Source organism: Apodemus sylvaticus, chromosome 5 (assembly GCF_947179515.1).
Source record: "Apodemus sylvaticus chromosome 5, mApoSyl1.1, whole genome shotgun sequence".
NCBI classification, from domain to species: domain Eukaryota; kingdom Metazoa; phylum Chordata; class Mammalia; order Rodentia; family Muridae; genus Apodemus; species Apodemus sylvaticus.
In genome coordinates, this window is record NC_067476.1 from 107384641 (window position 1) to 107407068 (window position 22428).

Here is a 22428-nt window from a genome sequence, read left to right on the forward strand (position 1 = left end):
ACAAGCCATATTTGAAGAAAGGGGTGGGTGGACCCACAAAGGAAAGCAACCGTGGCCACAGCTTTCAGGGATCATGGAAGATGCAGCAGTGACTGGAATACTGGATAAAGCAATGTACTTGGGGGAGGGGGGACACTTGTAGAAAGCTTGGTTTGACAAGGCAAGGAACCTAGAAAGTAGGGTCCAAGAGAGCAAAAGCAGGCCTTTGAGACTGTAAGATCGGAAGAACAAGGGGAGGGGCTACAAGGGCGAATAGCAGTTCTGAGGCTGCAATGATTTAAGTTTCCAAAGCCAAGGTTGGGGACAATAAATTGGACAGGAGAGATGTGAGAGAGGCTTGTATTAGGCTTGCATACAGGCTGCACATAAAGGCTAGGAGCCAGAATGAACTTGTTTGACGGAGGAATCAAGTACCCACTCTTCAGTAGACTAGGAAATAAGGACATTCTGCTTTGTGGACACCCGAGGGAGTGTAAAAATAACTGCTACTTCTCCTTGAGAGTTTGCGCTGTGCCAAATAACATGATGACAGTAATACTACCAGGCAACTGCATCATGAGGACTCTGCGCCAAACGCTGCTTGAAACGGTACTGATGGAGATGCATAAAGGATGACTAAGACCCCTTGGTGATGTCACACATAAGTCTTCCAGCAGCCCTGCAGCATGCACACGCACACACAATGCACACGTATGCACACACACAAGGAAATCAGTGCATAGAGAGATGAAGCAACTTGCCAGTGATTTCTAGAAAGTCATGGTTTGAAACCAGGGAGACGGGCTTCCAAGTGCCAGCTCATAGTCAGCATTCACGGTAAAGAGCATTGTACCTGCCTGGTCATTGTGCCACAAGTGAGCCCAGCATCATGGAACAGTAGGCTTCCTGGCCATCTAACTATATACCAGATTGTGACTCTCAGTGAAGTTTGCTGGAGGTGTCTAAGGCTCTCTCCCCTGTGGCTGACCTCAGAAACTGCTAAATGAAGGCAGTACTGATGCTCTTTGCAGAAGTCATTCAGAGGGAGCCAGAGCCGGAAGCCTGAAAGTGAGGAAATCAGAGAGGAACATGGGGTGTTTCCTCGTGAAATGCAGATCACAGTAATATTTTAATTAACTTGAAATAATTATATTACACATGTAATTTATTCTATCACCAGGTTTCACTGAAATTTTTATTGGCGATTCTGAGTACATGTATTAAAGATGTTAATAAAAACATTTGGGCTGTGTTTTATTTTCTTAATTGCTTTTTTTTTCTGGTTCAATAAGGATAATGATGTAACATCAATGGGAAAATTTCACTTAGTTTGAGATTCTGCTCTTTATTTTCCCCTCTAGTCAGTGTGTCAATAAAGAGCATACTAATTCAGTGCAGCACAATAAATATAATAGAATAATATTTGATCGCATTAATAATGTAAACACCAAAATTAAATGACATTCAGAAACATTCCTAAATTTTTTAAAAACTGCATATCAGAAAGACAGGGAAGTTTTTCAAATATGATTTTTATCACAAACCAAATCCCGTTAACTTCTGGTGCCAGAGGCAGGCGGCAGAGAGATTCATCATCTCCCAGGCTGCCGTCTAGAACACAGGAGGGCCACTTCTGTGTGTCATCCGGTCCTAAATGATATATGCTCTCTTAGCCTGGCAGCCCTTCTTCTAGCCTCTGAAAGTATCCCCAATGGCTGGCTCCCCGCGAGAGCCACATCCCTACAATTACTCTTTGCAAAGGGAGGGGGTGGAAAAAGAATGAAATTATTTGTGAGAGTAAAATCTGTCCCCAATCACAAGAACCCTGAGGCTAAAAATCTGCTATATCTTTTCCTCTTTCTGAAATAATATTAAGCTTGGGCGTGTATAATTATACAGGAACCACCAGGCTGTGAAGGATGAGAAAATATAACACAATTATCTCTTCACAAACCTCAGCTGAAGTCTGACAGAAATCAACATGAGCTGAGAGTGCTCTTCTCCGCCCCTGTCCCTCTCCAACTTAACCCCTGCCTGCAAATGGCTGTCGCACTGAGGATGCTGCCTTCATGCCTGTCACTGAACACCTGGGGTGGCCTGGCAAGCCTTCCGTGGAGGATGTCCCATTCTGAGGAGGGAGGCTGCAGGAGTCATTTGCTTGTTTTGATGCATCAGGAACGCTGACCTCAAAATCATTTGAAAAGCAGCCCAGAGTAGGAGGCAATAGCATCTCTCCTCTGGAGCTGGCAGCAAGAGGGAGAAAGAAGCAGGGTAAGAAAAAAAAAAGCTGTTAAATGTCAAGAAGGAGTTAGCAGCAGGTCACTTAGAAGAAAGAAAAAACCCAATACACCAGAGTTGTGTTCCCAGTTGGCAAGATGCTTGCAGAAGTGCCCTCTGTCCGCCAGAAACCACACAGGTGTGCATTCTTTCCATGGAAAGGATGGAGATGTGCTTTCATTCCCAAAAGAGGCCTTGGGTCCACAGCTGCTCTGCTAGGTCTGTGCTGTCTCCAGCCAGTTCTTCTGTCTTCACCTCTCTGGTTCTTACTTTGGAGTTTTGTGTCTGGCTCATTCTTGCATCTTTGGTTTTGGTTTGTTTGTTTGGTTGGTTGGCTGGTTGGTTTGGTTTTTGGCACCTTATCTACTGTTACCTGTGAACACACTCTAGATCCCTCTTCAATCTGTACAGCCTAGGAGATCCCCCCAACTGCAATACAGTTGACCCTGAACCTCCATCCTGAGCCAAGCGCCCCAGATCCCCACCAAACAGAGCTCACAGAAATCTAAATGAGAGGATATGATATAAATGGCAAGTCCATTTCTAAGGTTATGTTTTGAACAAAAATAATTACCTTGGAGTGATTTTCAAGTCACTGTCCTGTTGTAAAGCCAGGCTCTGTCAAAACAGGGAGGTAAGGCAGGGGAGAAGGAATGGGGCTGACTATGAGGAATGTGTGACCATCCTGTGGTGGGAACCAGGTATTTAGCAGTACTCATTTAGTTAGAAATGGAACACAGTAAATACAAACATAGAGACCTAAACTCAAATGTACAGTCTATGAAATACATGCAATAAAGAAACATTTATAGAAAAAAAAGAACCAAAAACAAAAACAAAACCAAAACCAAAAACAGCAGTTTCTTTGGATACATCACTCTTGACATCACAAGTCTCTTGGGTCATGCTAACCCTCATTAACCCAATGAATATAAAACACGGTCCTAAGAAAACTTGAGCCAGGTCAAAAGCATTGTGAACAGAGCTTTCAAGATGGCTGAACAGAAGTGCCTAGCACTCCCCTGCTCCTCCACAAAGAAGAAAGAATCGTGTGCCTATAGAGAGAATCTCTTGTACAGTGTATGAAAGCATCACCTGTCAATAAAAAGCTGATGGCCTATTAGCTGAGGCAGGAAGTAGGAGGTGGGAGTTCTATCAGGGAGAGAGGAACTCTGGGATAGAATCAGGCATAGGAAGAGATTTGCCCCAAACTCTGAGGAGACAGCCACATGAAACAGAAGAGATATCCAGCCATGTGTCAATTATAGACTAGAATAAATTGGTTAATTAAGTTACAAGCTAATTGGAGAGCATGCCCTAGCTTATGGCCTAGGCATTTATTCATGTGTAATAAATCTCAGAGTCATTATTTCGGGAGCAGAGGCACAGGTAGAAAAGCCTTCCGTTACAAGCATCAAGTGTAGAGCTGTGTTTGTTGTGAGGGGAGTCGCTGAGAATTCAGTAGGAGAAAAACTGAAATCTTTTTTTGTTTTTGTTTTCGTTTTTTGTGTTTTGTTTTTTTCAAGACAGGGTTTCTCTGTGTAGCCCTGGTACTCACTTTGTAGACCAGGCTGGCCTCGAACTCAGAAATCTGCCTGCCTCTGCCTCCCAAGTGCTGGGATTAAAGGGTTGCACCACCACCGCCCAGCTAAACTGAAATCTTGTAAGACCCAGGGACATGGGACAGCAGCACAGTGGTTAGAGTAAACAGGATACCCACTTCCCTCTTCCAGCCCCATGACAGTAAGGAGTCTCCCTTCTGCAGAATGAGAGTGACTGAGAAGCTGGCTACGCCATCATCCATGAGGATTGCTGAAATCCTGGCTAGTGCAAGCCTCAGCAGCTCTCTCAGCTGGAGATGGACAGGACTGCCGGGCTTTGGGAAAGAAATGACATCACTTTCTGTTGGCACTGTCTTGGCCCCCAGCTTCTGACCATTACATTTTCCTGCCATGGAGTCTGACTTCAGTTTGATGCTTTAAGTTCGATTGCTGTTAAGTACAAAACGTGTTTTCCTTTTTCCTGGTTAGATTTCCCTCTGATGTAACTTCTGCCCTCAATATCCCCTAATTGTCCAAGCCACCAGCTGCAGCTCTCCTCATGACATTCAGATCTTTGGTCTAGAAGACGAAGTGGAATGTAAAGGTTTTATATCTTGGCTAATTCTGCAACTTTTGACACAGCCCTACTTAGGTCTATTCAGACCTCATTGGTCCACACTGAGGGCATCAACAAAGGATGCACATTTCCTGAACCAGTGAGAAATGAAAAATTACAACCTGTAAAATTTGAGAAATTCTGGCATCAAGTTGATCTTCTGGTTAAACTCAAATTAGTAGCTGTCACTTTCACATCTGCCCAACGACTGAAATGAATATGTTTGTTAGCCTATCTCCCCAGAAGGGGAGAGTGATACCCAGGCTACCTCCTGCTGCAGAGTAAACCAGCAGAGCACATCAGAAAATACCTGTTTAGCTCCTTTCATTGCTCTGTGGGTGGTTGGGCTCAATTGGTGTTCTAACTTAGGGTACTCAAGTGTCATAAGTAATACCTGGGCCTTCGGTCTTCTGAAGGAGCAGTTGAGCTGGATATTCATTAAACTCTTGGGTCAAGACTAGATGTTGGCTATGGAACAGAGGCTGACAGAGACATGTGACTTCATTGCCTCCCCGTATGTTCTGGGCTCCTCACAGCATCAGCATTAAGGCTGACTCTAAGATGATCACACTTCAAGAGACCCAAGCAGAAGCTTCAAGTCTCTCATAGCTCCGACTTGACATTTTCCAATGTTGCACTCTTAGTCAAACAGATTCAAGAGTAGAGAGGAGTTAGTTCAGTCTCCCAATGATGAACTTGAAAGTGTGCGACACACATGTGAAAAATGCATGGGTCACAGTCCATTCCTGTGTAACCCTGGCTTATAAGCCTCCCCTTTCCAAGTCCAAGCATCTCCAACGGTAGCACCAGAGAATGAAGAGATTGCTTGTACAGCCCACACCTGCTGAAAGCACTCAGTTCCTGGCTCGCTGTGAACAACGACATCTGTATCTATCTAGCTATAGGTCCTGAAAACCAAATCAAATGAAAAGGAGAGCTTAAATTGCTAGCAATTCTTATGGGGTTGCTTTTAGACAGAGAATGTAAGAAATTAGATGATTAAAGAATTTTCAAAAAGTCCACCCGTGTTTGACAGCTGTTGCGCAGCCAAAAAGCAATATAATTCTACTAAATTAAAAGCCTCTATAGAAAAAGGAGTGTGAAAATGGGGACTCTCCTTTCGCAACAAGCATGCCCTGTGAACATTAATTTTCCACCGCACACCTCAGAGCATGTGCCGCCTTCTCTAGCCTAAGGTTTTGCTATTTTCGTTTTATTGCAGAGGCACTGCCAGCACAGAGAACATAATTTTATCATAGAAAATTAGAGCCAAAGGGGCCTCAAGGCCATCTCATCCAGAGCAGTGACAAGGGACAGACAAGTAGAGACTATATACACCCACAGTAACAGTCATCCCCAGACTGAATGATTTCCCAGCATCAAACAAGGAGCTCGTGAGTGAGCTGTGGAGCCAGCATAGGGAAGGTCCTGACCTTCAGCACAGCCTAGGAGAGAGAGACCTCAAGTCCTGACACTCAAAAGTGCTTGTAAAGGCCACTTGCTTCCATCGACACCCTCCACCCCTGCGAACCTCTTCCCCTATCTCCAGATCTCTTCCCACTTCCCTTCTTAGCTTCCCTCCTTTCCTTCTGACTTTCTCTTATTATATGTTTCAGATAAACACTCCACACTGCTGTATATGACCTTCCCATTGACCCCGTGCTCCCTCCGAGTCAGTCCAATTGTTCACATACCATCATGGAGGTGAACTGAAGGATTGCAAGTGAAAGATGGGATGACCACCAAGCTATAGCAAAGTGTCGCAAATGTCAGTGGCAGAGTGGCTTCTAACCTTAGCCCATTCCTCAAGAGCCCTCCTTTTATCTTTAGCCATCACTGTTTTTAATGACTAAGAGTTTCAAGTTCTTTCTTTGTAGGGTTCAGTCTTTTTATTTAAATTATTTGTACACATACACAAAGTTTTGGGTAACTGCAGTATACACAGGTGCATGTATGGAGGTATAAAGCCAGAGATAATGTCTAGTATCCTGGTCATCACTTTCTGGCCTATTCCTTTGAGATAGGATAGCAAACCCTGTATATTCTCTGGTCTCTACCACCCACAGCTCTGGGATTACAAGGACATCCAGCCATACCCTAAATTTTAATTAGAAGGTATTAGGACATGAACTCAGATACGAAAGCTTGGGCAGCAAATTCATTTTACCATCTGAGCTGTCTCCCCAGCCTTTGTGTACATATTATCGAATATTCATATTCTATATGGATACCTTATTTTACTCAGACATGTGACTAACAAGGCTGGATATTTCGGTAGCCTATTTCAGGTGACTAAACTTAAATACAGACAGGTAAAATGACAGTTTCAGGAACGTAAAGTCAGTCAGTATTAGGAAATGAAAAACTCCCGAGATATGTAACTCAAAATTTGAGTATCATAAATTTTTAATTGTTATGAATTCCAGTCACCTGAGAAGGTCATACCCTATATTGACATATCCTGATTCCTAAAAATTGAGAATATGTTAAAATATATATATATGTGTGTGTTCTAAACTGCGTATTCATACTCAGCAACAACAGGCACCTGGTGCTGTTGCAGTGTTTGCATTGCCTTCTGTACTGTATGCATGGGTGTTTGCTTAATTTGACTGACAGGAAATGAAGGCAGTAGCTTGATAAAGTAGAAGACCAAGATCTGAAGCTGAGCTCTGCCACTTATGGCTGAGTAACTGCGATGTGCCCAATTGTCCTCTTTGGGTAACTGGTTAATGCTGTGCATGTGTATATGTGTATGTACATATAATATATGTATATAAACTATAATATATTTATATTCATTTATATATCTTATATATTATATAATTGTATATAATTTATAATATATAAACTAAAATATCATATATAGAGAAGTACATAGGTACATATAAACACAGATTTCAAGTAAATAGTAATAAAGATGATCCTGAGGCCTGGAAATATGATAGTCTTTCTATCTGTATTTTCTGGCTAAGAAGAAAAAAATTCTTCTTTGACTTGGCTTCTTTTCTTCTTCAAGGGGGTCCCTCACATAGTCCCTGGAAGAAAAGAAGAAAAGGCCTGGTTTCCCAGGATCCCCTTGAGCTGCTCGGCAGCCTTGGCCTCTTCTCCTGTTGATTCTTGGCCCCAGCAGAGAAACAACATCTGCCTGTGTTTGAGTTTCACAACTCCATTGTCTGTGTCCAAAGTTCTTCATAACATGTATCTTGTAAAATGATAAAACTTTAAGTTTCCCCCTGAGCAATTTCACAATATTGAACTGGCTGAGGAAAAATAATTAAGATAATTACAGATAGCGTGTCCATTGCATCTCTTTCACCTGCTCTTTGGTCCACGTGGCTATCTTGGTTTTCATAAAGGAGAATAGAGGTTTCATAAAGGAGAATAGTTGGTTTTCATAAAGGAGAATTCAAGTGCCTGGATTTGCCTCCTCTCTCCAAGGCACTCAATGACAAAGAAAGTCATAAAGCAGCATAGAACTTACCCTATTGTCTCTATGATAAGGGTCAAAGGCCTTGGGGGCACCACACATTTCTAATTCACAAAATGGTCAGCTCACTTGTTCATGGGTGTTGGTGATATGGCCAAATCATGAAGTAGCTGGATGAACATCTGATCTCCTCAGACTCCATTTAAAGTGGCATCTCTACTGCCCAGGTTTGATTACAAGAACCAACTTGTTTCCCTACACAATTAAACCCTCCTAATCCTATCTCAACAGCTATACCTCACACTCTTACCTGGCAACACTCTGATCACTAGAGCCCATGTCTGGTGTCACTTCATACTTAATTCTTGCTCAGAACCAAAGAATGTGATAGCAATTTGATTAATAAAAACATGGGTTTATGGCTGATTTTGGATTTTCCTGATGACATATGTGAACTTAAAGTCCCATTGCCCTCAAAGAAATGAGGCTGATGTCATAAATGTGGAGATTTGAATGCATTAGAAAGTCTGATGTTTATTGACAAGGTAAAGGCTTTCCCCAAAGACTCCATGTAAACAGCACATAGTAGAACAGAAAGAGAAAATTCTCACAATGGGGAAACTATTTAAAATGTACGAGCCATTCCTATAACTCAAAAGCAAGAATTGAAGTTACCTGCTCCAGAAATGGTCAAAGGATATGGATAGATGTCTCTTCAAAGAGTATATACAAATGAGAGATGTCTGACATTTCTAATCCTCTGAGAAATGCTAAGAAATATATGCAGAGACTACTTCTCACCCCAGTGAGGACAGCCATTATCACAACAGCAAATGGAAAATGTTCTTCTATCTTGGACAAACTGAAGCTTTCCTTCACTGCTGGGAACATAAAATGGAACCACTACTGTGGGGAGTAGTTAAGAATGTCTCAAAAATCAGAAGTAGCACGCAGCCGAGCAATACTGCTATAGGACCTTCAACCAAGGAACGGAAGTCAATATGCCAGAAACATCCCCATGTTTGCCACAAAATGATTCACAACCACCATAGATAGAAGCACCTTAAATATTGCAGGTATACAGATGAGGATGTATATGCATACAGAGGAATATTATTCATCCATGAAAAGAGACATCCTGTCATAGCCTACAACAGAGAGGAACTCTAGGGATAAACCTTGAGCTAATTGAAAGAATGGATACTGTGATCCCACTTCCACAAGATCTCTAAAGTAGCTCAGTTGAGCTGGAAACATAGCCTGGTACTAGTGTGCCTGCATATTGTATGCCAGGTTCTGGCTTTGAAAGAACAAACAAACTCATAGCAGCAGAAAGTAGAACACCATTTGCTGGTGAGGGGATGATTGAGGAGTTGTTATTAATGGCTATAGAGTTCCAGTCATACAAGAAGAAAGTGTTCTGGAAAAGCAAATTTTTGAAGTGCTAAAAAAACAAATTTGCAAGCTCAGGGATCATCACAGAATGAGCAGAATGATTGTAAGGCCACTGGACATACATGCAGTGATATGATGTGACAGTGGGTTGTGCACATGCATAAGCACTATACGGAGACTAAGCCGTCTGGAGATCCCAGCAGGAGCCGGGAGGGGCATATGGAGTTCCACTACTGGCTGAGAAACCATAGGCAATTGATGGGTGCTAAGGGAGAAAGAGTCAGTTTTCTTCAAAGATGCAGGCCTTGTGGGGTTATCTCTGCTCCAATGGATGGTTCCACACCCACACCCATGTACATACAGGTAGTGCTAGTGCATGGTGAGTATTAAAATCAGTGAAAGTGGGGGGAGAGAGGGGGGAGAAAGGGAAGGGAGGGAAAGGGAGAGAACAGGAAATTGAGAAAGCAATGTATTAGGAGGTATAGGAAAGGAATCAGAGTGAGTGGAGGTAGATTTGATAAAAAAAAATCACATACATCTATAACCATTAAGTAAAGATATTTTAAAGGTATTTACTTAGAGGTTGAAGAAATGACTTATCAGTTAACTTAGTGTTCCTGAAGAATATCCAGGTTTGATTCACAGCATTCACATGGCATCTAACACCCATTTGCGACTCAAGTTCCAGGGGATTCAATGCCCTCTTCCAGACACCATGGGCGCCAGATATACAAGTGGTAGACAGAGATATATGGAGGCAAATCTCCCATGCACATTACGTGAAAATAAGGGAAATCTTTTTAAGTGTGTTAAGAGGGTAGATCCCCAAATAAGTGGCTAAAGTAAAACAAGAGAATGAATTAATTCAATAAATAAATGGATGAGTGGGTGTCGGCTTCATACCAACAGGTGCCACTTGGCACTGTATAACTTTAACCTCAGCAGCTCCCAATAGTAATCCATCCTATAGAGTGATTGGCTCTGTGGGAAAGGAGATAAAAATTAATTGGAAACATTACTAGATGAAAAAGCATTTATTACCCAAACTCATACCAGTGTTTCTCCATCCAGTGAGATGGGCATTATAATAGGTATAGTTGATGATACATTTCTCAAATATAATGAGAAATAAATATAATTCATCATAAAAATTATTCTCAAAGCTGATTCTTTCTAACAATGTCCAGCTTTCCTAAAAGCCAGGTTTCAGAAGTGTAACATCCATCCTACTGAATGTCACCAAAGAAGGAGTGGAGGATGGGCCGTGCATAGAGCCTTCAAGCATAACTCTGGCTCTCTCCTCTATTACTGGCCACTGACTATGCCGAGAAAATACCCTGACTCAATGGCACCACTTTCCTGTCAGTTGTATTTTCTGTACACTCAAAGGTCTAAGTCACAACATTAAATGACAAAATTAAACACCTCAAAGACCAGGTTTTACGTTCAGTAGTTTACCCCTCCTGAGTATCAGCAAGCCCAGGATCGTTTTCTGTACCAGGCTGGCTTTATCAAAGCACACAGTGGGGCAATAATCAGGTTATAAGTCTACAAGAACACCGTGGCCTTGCTGAATGAATGTCTCAGCTGATCTGAACACTTGTTCATTTCTTGATGTTACTTCATTTGACCTGAGCAGTACACAAAACCCTGCCCACACAGACTGCTGATAAGAAGAAGGATTCTTCACAGAGGAGTTCTATTTGTGAGGAGGAAGATAGGCTTTCTTCAGTAAGGAACAATTCAATGAGTATTGTTGGTTTCCTTGTTAAGAGCACACTGTCAGAAACAGTAGAAACTTGTGCCTTTTATTCATGTCAGAATTTACTGAATAATAGTAAATTCATAAGCTATGTCAGATTTGGGAGCAGCAGTTTGCCAAGTGGTCCCAATTCCTGTGGGAACCAACTAAGACAAACACAGGTTCTTTCACTCCAAACTCACCTCACAGTACTAACACTCAGAAGCTCAATGAGTTCCAAAGAGCTCGCCATGAGAGATAGATGTCAGAAGCAGGATGGGTCAGGTGGTGTCCCTGGGGCCTTCACCATGGCGCTGTTAGGTATCTTTACAGGATCCAGGTGAAGGCATTGTATCCTTCACCTTGACTTACAAACCTTCTGGCCTGACTTTTCTGGTGTGATTATAATATATCCACATACTCACATGGCCCAAATTTAATTTATAGACTTAGGAATAAGTTGCTTATCAATCTGTGCCTCCTGGGAGCTGTTGGACAGAAGGAGCTCTTCATGTGTCCATCACAGGGAAGGGGTCATCCTTTGTCCTTAGTATGGGGTCAAATGCCACTCAGAAAATGCAAAAAAAAAGTTTACACAGTATAGAAATAACAGGGTAACAGGATAGAACACATCCTGATCTCAATATTCCTGAAGGCAATGAGCATGCTCTGACTTAATTTCTTTCCATGACAGTCTTGGGAAAGCAAAGGAATAAAGAGAGATAATTTGTCTGTGTCCATATTTTTATCCTAAGATTGACATCTTGAAGTGGTGATTTCAAGGTTATGGAGACAGAAAAAAGTAAGTCCATAAAATTCTCACAATCTTTAAATATGGGTCTATTATAAAGTCTTCAAATGGAAAACATAGCACTGTTTATATTTTAATTGACTATTTTACATGAACACATATCAAAGTTTAGTTCTATATTTTCTATATATTCTTCAAAGGAAGAATAAGCTTTGTTCATTTATTTAATATAACATATAGTAATGTTGTTCATTCCTATAAACAGGCTCCCTGCATCATATACACAAAATAGTTGTTTAATTCCATAGCTGTACAGGCACTTCTTCCTTGGGAGTTCAGGTAGTAAGGCCATGGATGAATAAACTATTGGCTGTACAAAGGAAATGTACTGTGTCTTAACCCAGTTCTGACCTCGCAATCTGTAACTAATGTTATTTCATTTTATTAACATGTACTTATTGGCCTTCCAAAGTTAAATAACCATAAGAGAAAATTCCACTAACTACTGAGGATAGGCAACAAGAAGGTTGGACTCTGTACAGGGTAGAGTTTGGTTTTTATCTTTATATAGAATCAACATCAGAATAACAGACTCAAAGGTCCTCACACCTAAGAAGTTTGGGGAAAAGGGAAAGCAACCTGACCCATTCCTCCCCTCCTGTAAAATGCTGATGCCTCCTAAGACCACAGCAAGCCCTGCCTGCACTAGAAGGGTGATCCTGTGTGCATGCTTCCAATGTTCTCATGTGCACTATGTTTTTTTCAGGTGGTATTCCCAGACCTGTTTTGCCATTGATAACAATAATTTTAAAATGATAACCATAATTTGAAAACCAATAATGACAGGAATAGCTTCTAACATTTAATCAATTCAGACTACATGTTTGGTACCATTTTAAGACTATGAAAGTTTTACATCCATGTGTTTATTTGATATCACGTCTTAGCTACGTGTCCCCTCACTGTTGTAAAAGACAACAGCAAACTGAGGAGGGAAAGATTTATTCTGGCTCACAGCAACAGAGGTTAAGTGGCAGTAATAAATGCACGTTAAACTGGAACATAGGTGATACAAAAGAAGAATGAGGAACAGTGTGCGAGAAGCATCGGTGGGGCAGGAGGTGGCATATGGCAGAGGAGAGGAGGGAGTCTGAAGAGGGGCTGTGAGAAAGTCATATGTAAGCCTACTGCTATGCAAGTGTGTGTGTGTGTGTGTGTGTGTGTGTGTGTGTGTGTCCCTGTATAAAAGAGTTTAAGTGGAGTCGCCCTATAATTAGGAAAGAGCGTTCTTCTTAGACACCGTAGGCTATCAAATAAAAACCCAGAACCAGGAAGAAGAAAAAAAAAAAGGTTGCCATCCATCATGGCCCGGAAGTCACACTGCCTGAAGTGTGAAGCAGCTGACCAGATTGTATCCACAGTGGAGAAGCAGAGAGTAACGAATACATGTGCTCAGCTCCAGAATCACAGTGTAGGGAATGGTGCCAACCACAGTGGGCGGATCCTCCCACTTCTGCAAACCTAGTTAAGACAACGCCCCTCAGATATACCCAGAGGCTCTTCTCCCAGGTAAGTCTAGACTCTTCAAGTAGACAGTAGACATTTACCACCATACTATAAAATCATTTGTACTAAAAAGTGGGTTCTGTTGAGCATTGAAATACAGAGACGTGCCATGAAGCACGATTCCCTGAAAGCACGCAGGTTTGGCTATTCAGTTCACTGCAATGTTCCTGTTGGGGCTCTAAGATTACATTCACATTCCAGGAGCTTAATAATAATTTGCTAAATGCATAAATGAACATTGCTTGTCTAAGCTTTTGATGTTGGCAGTTATACAACAATAATTGAGAGTTAAATGTTTAGCAAACTGTAAGACATTTTAGAATGGAAATTCCCTTTAAAATTTTGCGTGGCTTGGCAGGTTTACCGCAACCATTCTCACATTTAATTATTCAATATCTATTAATTTTGATAGAAAAAATGTTAGGCACTACATTCATTCATTTATTCACTCGTGAATTGATTTTTAAAAATACCCACCGTATGGTGTCTAGAGTCTAGATGCCACATATCAGAAACATGACTCCGATGATAAAGACTGAGTAAAGAACATTACTGATAATGTAAATGTTGTGTTGTAAAATGTTGTGTTGTAAAACATACACTTCAGTCTTTAGACTTCCACAGAGGGATCCCTAAGTGTGGAGGAGTGTGGCTTTTCACTTCAGGGGTTAAGCTTGTGTGTCTCTAAGAGGCCACTGTAAGCATTTGACACTCTTAAGAAGTGGCGGTTCCTCCGAAAACTGGGCACCTCACTTCCAGAAGATCCTGCTATACCACTCCTGGGCATATACTCAGAGGATTCCCCAGCATGTAATAAGGATACATGCTCTACTATGTTCATAGCAGCCCTATTTATAATAGCCAGATGCTGGAAAGAACCCAGGTATCCCTCAACAGAAGAGTGGATGCAAAAAATGTGGCATATCTACACAATGGAGTACTATTCAGCCATTAGAAACAATGAATTCATGAAATTCTTAGGCAAATGGATGGAGCTGGAGAACATCATACTAAGTGAGGTAACCCAGACTCAAAAGGTGAATCATGGTATGCACTCACTAATAAGTGGATATTAACCTAGAAAACTGGAATACCCAAAACATAATCCACACATCAAATGAGGTACAAGAAGAAAGGAGGAGTGGCCCCTTGTTCTGGAAAGACTCAGTGAAGCAGTATTCAGAAAAACCAGAACGGGGAAGTGGGAAGGGGTGGGTGGGAGGACAGGGGGAGAGAAGGGGGCTTATGGGACTTTCGGGGAGTGGGGGGCTAGAAAAGGGGAAATCATTTGAAATGTAAATAAAAAATTATATCGAATAATAAAAAAAAGTGACATTTTATACAACCTTCATGGAAACTGAGTTTCTGAGAATCAGAAGCTGAGGCAATCACTCTCAAGCTAACAGAGTGCAGAGTGGTGGGAGGAGTCTGAGGGAGAGCAGAAGAGGTCAGAGGATGCTGCACCTATGGGATGCACCCACCCCCCAGGCAGAGTGGACTCTGCAGGTCAGAGCCAGTTGCCTAGGTGAGCAGGAAGCCTTTTAAAAGGCCTGTTAGTGATGTTATGCTGTGGAATGGGTGAGTAGGAGAGATTGATCTGAAGACATTTTCCTCCAAACTTATCAAAGTTTGCCCTACATGGAAATGCTTTTACAATCTAGGAGGACAATGTGGAAGGCACAAATCAAAGTTACCAGAAAAGGTAAGGTATGAATTTGTGTCTAGAGTGGTGGAAGGACCTTGAGACCGTCAAAGGATCTGGACACAGGTGCCACTCAGTGGCTCTGGGACTAGCCACCAGTTATCTGATACAACCAGACAAGAAAGCTAACCCCAGTAAGTGGAATATTCCATGTCCCGCCATGGCTTTGCATCTCCAGGAGAGTCCACTCTACCCCTGGGGGATCTGAAGACCAGAGGGAAACTCAACTTGATTAAAAGCATATTTGAGGTATCCTTCGGGTAAGTTGGACCAGTAAAGAAGCTCTACTGGAGGACAATGAGACTGGATTTGCAGAACAGATGAGAAATGAAAATATCATGAACTCCTAATGATAGTTCAATTGGAAAGCAGGTGGTAAGATATTCCTGCAGGGTGTTAAGATATGTGAGTAACGGGTCTTTAGGTCATTTAGTCAATTATTTATACATCTGCCTGGCTCTCACAAAGAGTCATATTATAAGTTATTTTTAATACTTCACAAGTAAAATTATGTAAGTGATTGAATTCACTGAAAGAGAAAATGCATTAAGTATTTAGATATTTTAGAAGGGTCCACTCAAAACTTCTGAAAGTTCCACAATGGCTTCAGTGGATGGTAGTTTCATTCCTAGACAGGAAATATAAGGCATCTAATCATGGTCAGATCAACATCAATTCCTATAAAAGGAAAACCCGATACTACACAGTATGAAATTCTCTAAGAAAAGCCATTTTTTAAAGGTATAACATGTGCATACCACACACACACACATTCAATGTTTGTGCATCTACCTAAGCCACTAGCATCATAGATGAAGAAAAGGCATCATTTGAATTCACTCATAGTGAGGCTAGAGGCTAAGCCCAGGGCTTAGTTCTCTCTTCTCACTTGCCACTCCCCCAGTGTCACTAGTTCTTTAGTCACAAATCAAATCCTTTTGGATATGACCTCACCATTACCTTAACATCTGTGTCCATCCCTTAAATGAACAACCAAATGACAGTCTTATTAAAATTGTTGGTGAGCCAGGCATACTTGGGCAGCTGAGCCTTCTATGGGAAAACTCTGAACACATGTTCTACCTGCCACCATACTAGGCACTGTCTCTATGGGGATGCCTGCCTGTGTCACAGTACATGGAAGCCACTAATGAAGCAGTCCAATAAAGTAGCAGATTTAAGTATCAAGCCAGGTGCTGTGATAGGAGAAACAGTGCTAGGTGCAGAACTGACTGAAGATGCCTTCCACACCTCTAAGCAATGACATTTACACTGCTGTCTTAAAAGAAAAAATGACTTGGAAGTAGGAGAAAGGGGCACTGTAGAATGTTCCAGATAAAGTGGTATATAGCATGACTTACTGAAAAAAAGTTTTACTGCAAGCCACATATGGGATGTCTCTAAAACCATGTTAAGTGATTAGTTTTTATTGTAAAAATAAGGGGAGCTTACTGAGCAGTTTTTAAAAGGAAGTAATATGTTAAGAGCCTGAGAAAGAAGAACCTGGCTACTGTAGGAAAGTAGAAGAGAAACCCAGGCAACACAGGCTGACAGCTGGTGACAGACCTCAACATGGAAGTCAGAACTTCTAGGGAAAAACAAGTGAATTTTGCAAGTCGTGTGGGAACAGGGAAGACCCGCAGCTGAATGGCGGGGGTTTCTAATTTACATCGCCTGTTATATGATAGTCATATGACTCATTGTCACAGTCAAGGCAATCAGATTATTTATAGAGCAGATGATAGAGGAGAGCAAGCAATGATCAAAATTTAAGATGTGCCAAATTTGAGAGTCCCTTAGTTTTTCAAGTATAGGTGACCAAGAAAAGGCTGGCCTAACAGTCTTGATATCAATGGAGAGAGATCTAAACTCATTGAATGATCTACATATGTAAGATGTAAGATGTATATATATATAATCTTGTAGTCAAACCAAAGAATATGAATGAGGCCAGAGAATAGGGTTTGAAGCCATAGTGAGTTAATAGAGTCAGCAATATAATGGTTCAGTTGGGGGGAAAAGTGCAGTGGTGTCAGGTGAAATACCTAGTCCTAAAAGAGTTATGCTCAAGTTGTTCTCCTTAGAGCTGGTCAGACAAGCATAGCATCAGACAATCTATTGGACAGAAGGAGCCTCACAAATGGGACCCGAAGTGAAGAGCCCAAAGACCAAGGGAAATCTAAGGGCTCTCGAATCAAATGTGAGTGTTCAGCTATTAGAAAAGTGATCACATAAAGCTGAATTTAAAAGACAATATATTTATGTATGCAACAGGCAGTACTAAGGTCATGGAGGTCAGTATGTTCCTCACCACACAGGGGTTTTTCTGGGGTTGCAGAAGAGCTTGAGAGATTTTGTAGAGATGATGACAAGTTCGGACAGAGAGAAAAGAGAGCAAACCTTTAAGGTACTTTCCAGACTTACATCTGTGATTCAGTGTGATATGCATGAGAAACATCAGCAAGGCCAAGTTACTTCAGTGGACTCCCTGGAAGACGGCAGGGCACTTCTGAGTTCTTAGTGTGTGGACCATTTAGAGATGTAACTAACAACCCGCTCAACTGAGTATTTGTGAGGTGCCTAAAGCTAACAGCCCATACACTCATTAAATATCCTCGAGTTGGGTTTGTAATCACAAAATAGCCATATATCTTAGTTCAGCAAATGTATTGGATGCATATTTGGTGGATTGAAAGGACTTTTCAAAATGAAGTGAAGACTTCAGAGGAAGACAAAGAAACTGAGTCCTGCCTGGCTGTGGGAGTTGGCAAAGCCAAAGCAACACAATTCTGAGTCACAGAGAAGCCATATTGAATCACTGCATGCGTAATGGACTTTCTAGTTCTTAAATGCTCACACGGGATAATGAGCATCTAGAAGGAAGGGGTGTGGACACAATGTCCTCCCTGTGCCTCAAAACAAAAACTAAGTTGGTTGTACACTGTTGAGCTTGTCTGTGATGTCTGCTCAAATGTCCCTTGTTCAACAGTACATTTGTATGTGGAATTTTAGGCGTCGTCCTTTGTGGGTTTTTGTTTTTTGTTTGTTTGTTTGGTTGGTTTTTTTTGTTTGTTTGGTTTTGGTTTTTTTGTCACCTTGCTTTTTGGTGATCTGTTCAGGGGAAGCTGAATTCCTAGATGATGGTTTAGTCCCTTCAAGATGATGGTTTAGTTTGTGATGGTTTAGTTTGTGATTGAACACTCATAAAATTAAGCCAACCAGGTGCTGAGTCCTGAGGAGCTGCACTTGCTCCGTTGGCTATCTTTTAAGGTAAGAACCTGACCTTATCACTCAAAGAGGTAGGCAGCATTAGGGAACACTTCCACTAAGATTGCAGTGCCAGGGATTTCCTGCGTCACTGGCTAGGTGAGGAATAATCTTCTTAATCAGGTTTTAATAAACAACCCAACTCACCTGAAGGTTCTTAATGTATAAGGAAAGGTCTAGGGTCTAAGAACTATACTTTGGAGCCTAAGAGTATAACTCAATAGTACAATGTAAGTGTAGCATACACACAGCTATAGGTTTGATTCTTAACACAATTACTAAAAACTACTTGAGTAATATCTTCTAGCCCTGCTCCCACCCTCAGTTGCTCTGACTGCTCTTTGACAAATGGGATAAACTTCTTGTTTCTGAGCAGTGCCTCATACCGTCTGTGCTTCTTCTCCCTTGCAGGCCTTTCCTGAGCACTGGATTGCCTAGGGCAGTGGCGGCGTTAGCATATGCATGAATTTGGCCACCACTGTATTTTTCTGCTCTCAGTTCTTTAAGTGCTTCATGGACAATTGGAAATGTACTATAGGGTAGAGGAAGCAGGGATTTGGGATGGAATGATTCCCTACCCTGCAAAGTGTGGCAGACTGGCTCTTCTTTTCAAATCACCATTCCCTTCCATTCCCTTATTAACACAGCTGGAGGCTTGGACGCCATTATCCATACCACCCTCTGCTGCCTGTGACCTGGCATCCTCACCACTTGTGAAGTTCTAGGCCAGGTGAAATAGGAAACCAGTGTATCTATAGGAAAACTCAACATGAAGCCTATGGGGTTGTTGTTTGTTTGTTTGTTTGTTTGTTTTTTCTGACCAGGTTTCACTGTCATGTTACTGGTCTTTAACTCATGGACTCAAGAAATCCTCCTGCATCGGTCTCCCAAGTATCTGGTACTATAAGCATGTATCTCAGGATCCATTCCTTTTTCGCTTTGCATCTAAAGGCTGCATCATAATCAAATTATTCAAAAACGTTTCATGGCCAATTTCAGGAATATGATAAATACAGGGGAGGAATATTATACATTAGTCTTGTATGACAGAGAAAAAGCTGCAGCGAATCTTTGACGCTAAAGGGTGAAACAGGCAGTCAGTATAGTGTACAGTAGTTTCTCCTCTGTGCTAGGCTCCAGTGAGCTCCCCAGTGGATGCTTTGAAACTGTGGTCAATACTGCCTTCACATATATGCTCTCTCCAACACATACATACTGTGATAAAATTTAATTTATGAATTAGATGCAATAAAAGCTTTAAAATAACACATAATAAAATGAAACAATTAAAAGAACCACAATAAATTTACATGACTGTGACCTTTTTCTCTCCGTGGATATGACTGCTCCAGACTCACCCTTATTCTTGTTGATTATAGCAACTGAAACAGCAGGAAGCAAAATGGTGAAGGAGACTACTGTACCCATTCCTGTCTTCATTTTAGAGTTTGTTCACTTTTCCCCAGAAATAATTCCTCATTCTCCAAAGACTGTGTTTAGAAATGGTGGTGGTGAGGGCGCCCGAAGCAGCTTGTTTCACTGTACAGAGATGTGCTATAGAGCTCACAAGTGCTTTTCCTTCTAGAAGGAACGAACCAACTCGTAGCAAAGCATTACCACATGTGTATTCAGAATCTAGTAAATAACCTGGGGTACCACCCAAAGACTCACAGTGATAGCCATAACTTAGAGTTATCAATTTACAAGTAAGCTTTGTTCTCAATTCACCTTACTAGGATTTTGTTTGAATTTTAGTTTCTAGAAATTGAATAATTTTGGTAAAACTCATGCTATTCTTTATTATTATATTTTGTAATAATTTAAAAGCCAAGACGAAAAAGAATACAAGGAAATTCATGGTATTCTATTCAACCTCACCCTCATTTTAAAAATCCCATTTGGCCACAGAATATAATTATCAAAATCTTAAATATTAGCAGCTCAGGACCCTGTCTGCATGCCGCATTTAAATTGACTCACTGTCTGCCATGTCCTACTGTTTCAGAACTTAATCTGAGATGCATCTTGCATTTGATTACCAGGTGTCCATTAGCTCCTCTAACTTTAAACTCTTCCCCAGAAACACCATGCTTGTGAAGAATACTGGCTCCTTATCTTTTAGAACATCTCTCAATCTGGAATTTCTGTCTCATGATTGAGTGACAATATATATTTTGTTCAAAGTACCAAAGACAACATTGAGCCATCAAGGAGCACCAGATCACAAGGTATCAGGATGTGTTCTTAGCTATGTTAACTACAGTCAGCATCTTAAGTGCTATCTTCAGATCTGTCTATTAAAAGTTATTATGCTTTTCTTTGGAAATCAGGGTTCAAGAATTCTCAAGTTGCAGCCTGATAGCTCCAGATCTGTGTATTTCTTGTAAAGAAGGGAGGCCATAGCACATGCTTTATTCCCTAGAGCTACATTTACCAAAGGTGGTGGGCAGTGCACATGCTGCCCTCTTTGCCATAGTCATTGGCACAGAGAAAACAGTGACTCGTAGAAAATGATTAATCTAATAATAAGACTTGCAGGTCTTTATTTACTCTTGAACAAGTCATTAACTTCCTCTTCAGCGAACAGTTCTGAGAGCATCTATATTACAAGATGGATTTCAGTCTTCTGTTGTAAATTGGAAGTTCTCAGGTAGAACTAAGCACACAGTGGGTGCTTAATGAAAGATCCACCATTCCAGGTGGGCAACGAAATATACCCTAACCCTAGCCCTAACCCTAACCCTAACCCTAACCCTAACCCTAACCCTAACCCTAACCCTTACCCTAACCCTAACCCTAACCCTAACCTTAACCCTAACCCTAACCCTAACCCTAACCCTTACCATAACCCTAACCCTAACCCTTACCGTAACCCTAACCCTAACCCTAACCCTAACCTTAACCCTAACCCTTACCCTAACCCAAATCCTAACTCTAACCTTAACCCTAACCCTAACACTAACCCTAACCCTTACCCTAACCCTAACCCTAATCCTAACCCTAACCTTAACCCTAACCCTAACCCTAACCCTAACCCTTACCCTAACCCTAACCCTAACCCTAACTCTTACCCTAACCCTAATCCTAACATTAAACTTAACCCTAACCCAACCCTAACACTTACCCTAACCCTAACCCTAACCCTTACCATAACCCTAACCCTGACCCTGACCCTGACCCTGACCCTGACCCTGACCCTGACCCTGACCCTGACCCTAACCCTAACCCTTACCCTAACCCTATACACACACACACACACACACACACACACACACACACACACACATACATATACATATATATCTGCTTGATGTAACGCTGGTCAACTATGTATTCATGCCACATTTTTAGTCTGAATCAGTAATTCATTCTTCAGAAGTCTGAGTGTTCCCCATGTGCACAGTGCTCATTACACAGTCACTGTTTTCATGGGAACTCTGATCAAGGGGAAATAAAAGCCAAGAAACCAATGGAGAACACAATGTGTGAACTGCTTTTATAAAGTAAAAAATGGCAAAGGGAGCTGTGTACATGAAACAATAGAAGAAAATCATCATTCTCTCTCTCTTTCTCTCTCTCTCTCTCTCTGTCTGTCTGTCTGTCTATCTCTCTGTCTCTCTCTGTCTCTCTGTCTCTCTCTGTCTCTCTCTCTCTCTCTGTCTCTGTCTTTCTGTCTCTCTCTGTCTCTCTTTGTCTCTCTCTCTCTCTCTCTCTCTCTCTCTCTCTCTCTCTCTCTCTCTCTCTCTGTCTCTCTCTCTCTCTCACACACACACACATGATCTCCAGGTTGGCAAAATTTCTCTAGAGCAGAGTAGCTAGCAGGTACAACAGTAAAGGCAAAATCTAAGACCTGAAGGCACCTGGGTTTCTGCAGAGGCTGAGGTGGAAGAATCACTTGAGTTCATGAGTTTGAGGCCACCGTAGACAATACAGTGATACCTTGTTTTTAAATAGAGAAGGAGGAGGTGGAACAGAGTCAGAGTGGCTAGAACTCATGGAAATCCACTGTACATAATAGTCAAAACTAGTCAGAAGATCCATTTGTCTCTTAATCTGGGCTTTGGCTCAGTTTTCCATATTTAAATGTTATTGATGCAGCTTCAGACATGCATGTATGCACACAAATGCATGCACATGCTCACACTCACGCTCACACTCATGCT